The sequence below is a fragment of the Choloepus didactylus genome, chromosome 3 (genome assembly GCF_015220235.1).
Source record: "Choloepus didactylus isolate mChoDid1 chromosome 3, mChoDid1.pri, whole genome shotgun sequence".
NCBI classification, from domain to species: Eukaryota; Metazoa; Chordata; class Mammalia; order Pilosa; family Megalonychidae; genus Choloepus; species Choloepus didactylus.
Window position 1 is genome coordinate 104,063,830 of NC_051309.1, and position 3,560 is coordinate 104,067,389.

At 39.1% G+C, this 3,560-nt stretch overlaps 1 pseudogene; it reads left to right on the plus strand.

Moving 5' to 3' along the window:
• The first annotated feature begins 1,719 nt into the window (after positions 1-1,719).
• LOC119530369 lies at positions 1,720-2,747 on the plus strand (annotated as a pseudogene).
• The last annotated feature ends 813 nt before the right edge of the window (positions 2,748-3,560 follow it).

Below are 3,560 nucleotides of genomic sequence, written 5' to 3' on the forward strand. Positions count from 1 at the left end.
AGAGATATCTATAAATATAAGATTTATAGAAGTGTCTCCAACAACTGTGGGTACACACAAGTCCAAATTCCTTAGGGCAGGCAGCAAACTAACAACTCCAATGAATATGGTCGGTGAACTCCTCAGGAAGTGAACTGGCAACTTTGACGAACTCCTCAGGAAATGAACTGGCAACTTCGACAAATGCCTCAGGAAAAGCTTCACTGGGCAGCTGAAGAAGAAGTGAAGGTCCTCCATCTGTCTCGCTTAAAAGTCTTCAACTGATTGATGGGATTAAATCCAGCCAACTGCATTCTTTCATTGTGGAAGACATGCCCTTTGTTGACATCATCAGTCACAGCTGCAGCGAATTGACTGATGATTTAATAAACTAGCCTGTTGGTTTATTAACCAGCCACAAAGGTCCTTGCAGCAACTGTTAGGCCAGTGCTTGATTGACCAGACAGCTGGGCACCATAACTTGGCCAAGTTGACACATGAACCTAACCAGCACAATGCTTTTTAAAGTTTGATTCTGTAGGTAAAATAATCATGTTTGATTTTCTATCTACTACTGATTAGGGCCTATATTTTATAAAGTTATCAATTAACCCATAGAAGTTTGATAAGTAGGAAATAATTTTCATCTAGAAGAAATTCAAATACATTTCCCACTAGAAAATAGAACTCCAAACATAGTTTTATTGTCTTGTAATACATCAATTAACTGCTTTTATATTTATATTTGTAAACTTGTCCCAACATTCCCTTTTTCTACAGATTATTCATAACAATTTCTCCTTTTCCTTCTGAACCACTTTTACCATTATATTTTTTCACTTATTGACTGTGGTAGGCAGAATAATAGCACCCAAAAGTGCCTTCACTCTAATAACTATAATTTGTAAGTGTGTTACCTTACATGGCAAAAAGGACTTTCCAGATGTGTTTAAGGTTACAGAACTGAAGATGGGGAGATAATCCTGGATTATACAAGTAGATCTGATATAATCACCTTTTCTCGGCTATTTTCAGAGAGAGATTTGATGATAGAAGAAGCTTTAGCAGGGGTATGACTGTGGGAAGGATTCAACGCTCCTAGTGCTGGTTCTGAGATGCGGGGGGTGCTGTGAGCAAGTACTGAGGAAAGGCATCTAGTAGCCAAGGGTGGAACCTAGTTGAACATCAGCAAGAAAATAGAAACCTTGTCCTGTAACCAACTGAAATCTACCAACAACCTAAATGAGCAACAAATCGATGGACTCTGCTCCAGAATCTCCAGAAAGGAAGGCAGCCCCACAGCCACCTTGATTTTACCCAGGTGAAACCCCTGTTGGAAAGTAATAAATATACTTTGCATTAAGCCACTCTTTGGTGCTTTGTTGTGGCAGTAGTAAATACTAATGCAATGCATTTAAACATGTTTGATATTCAATTTGTGTAAGAATCACATTTTTAAATTTTTCAAAATTATACTTGGGCAATTTTGAGGCTTCCTTGAGTGTTCATGCATCACCTGAAATTGTTCTATCAGAATCCACACCATAATTCTTAGTTAAATGTGGACATTGTACATGCATTGTGATAAAGAAAGAAAATCCCTTTGTTAGAGCCTTTAGTCTGTTATGACAATAAATTCATTAAAGGAAGGAAGGAGGGAGGGAGGGAGGGAGGGAGAGTCAGAAAGAAAGTTTCTAAGCTGAGGGAAATGTGATAATTTGCCAAAGATCCATTTACAAAATGGGCTCTCCAGAAGGAGATTTGGTGGTGGTGGGGCCCCGGGCTCCCCCAACGCTGTGTAGTCCCGCTGCATCCTCCTCCTCCCCTTCTTCTCCTCTGTGGGCAGAGGAGGTTCTGACGACATCTGGAGAAAGCGGCAGCGGAGGATGCAGAAAGAGGTGGTGCGCACGGTGCCTGCTCCCTGCTGGGCTGGTGTTACTGGTCCTCTGCGGCCTTCTGGCGGTGACCAGCAGTGGCCGCGCGCTTCGCCAGCTCAGCGATTTCATCCCCTTCTAAGCCAATTGGCCCAGCACCAAGTGCTCTCTGCCTACAACTGGTGTTTTGTATAAAGAAGATAATTATGCCATCATGACAACTGCACATAAAGAAAAAATATAAATACTTCCTCTTGTGATAAGTGGCGATAAGGAAGAAGAAAAGGATTATAATGGCCCTAATCCAAGAGAGCTTTTGGAATTATTTAAACAAAGCAGCTTTTCCTACAAAATTGAATCTTACTGGACTTATGAACTATCGCATGAAAAACTTATTTGGTAGTATCATGAAGAAAAAGAAACTGTCAGAAAGTAAAAATTCACATTTACTATCTTTGGAATATGTTGGCTAAGAACCTGCTATCTGAAAAAGAACAAGAAGCAGAGGAAAAAGAAAAATCAAAAGAAATTCTCACTAAAAATATTAAAGGTCAGATGACACCCTACTATCCTGTAGGAGTAGGAAATGGCACACCTTGTAGTTTGAAACAGAACCGGCCCAGATCAAGTACTGTGATGTATGTATGTCATCCTGAATCTGAGCATGAAATTCTTTCAGTAACTGAAGTTACAACTAATGAGTATAAAGTTGTCATTCTGACATCACTTTTGTGTAATCATCCTAAATATAGGTTCAGGGCATCTCCTGTGAATGACATATTTTACCAGTCACTACCAGGATCATCATTTAAACCCCTCACCCTGAGACAATTGGAGCAACAGGAAGAAATATTAAGGGTGCCTTTTAGAAGAAATAAAGAGGAGGAGTTGTAGTCAACTAGACATTGGGCCCACTGTAGATCTTCACATCTACGCTTTCTTTCCCTCTTCACCTTTGTTAATCACAAGAAATTCCTTTTTTGTTAGAGGTTGATTTTCTGTTAGAACTTTTGCCTATTGTTTCTCCCATGGTATTGAGTGTGTTTTCTCCCACAATGTGTATCTGGTGCAAGCAGTCATTGATTCTTCTCTTTTGACTTGGGGTAGTTTACACTGATGAAACACACTGTGCTGGCTATCCATTGTAATTTCCCACTGTATGCTGCAATGTTTATAACACTTAACAATTTTTGTAACACATTACAGTTTTATAACACATTACTGCACAATATTTATTTTAAAAGTGAATAAAATGTTCACAAGCAGTGTTGTCATGTAAAAAAAATAGATTAAAGAACTCCATTTCTGAGACAAAGGATGTCGACAACTTTGGAAGATGCTAGAAGTGTTCATATGATTCTAAAAGGCAGTAGGAATGATCTTATCTAAGGGCTCCCTCCCCCAATCTATGGGGAAGCACTTCAGTATCTTACATAATAACTAGGTACAAGTTATAGATGAACAAGAATTATCTATAGATAATTAAAGACTTATCATTTCATACATTCCAAAGTGATTTTGGCAGAAAATAAAAATGTATTTGCAGGGCCCCTCTGAGGAACTGGGGAAAAATATGGAAATGTTGGACTTCCCCACCTGGGTTATTACTGATATTCTCACAAACATTAAAGACGACCAATTTAGTAGTCCACACCCTTGATCTGGAGGCTTTCCCTTATGAGGCTTATTACTACAAGGAAGAGGCTA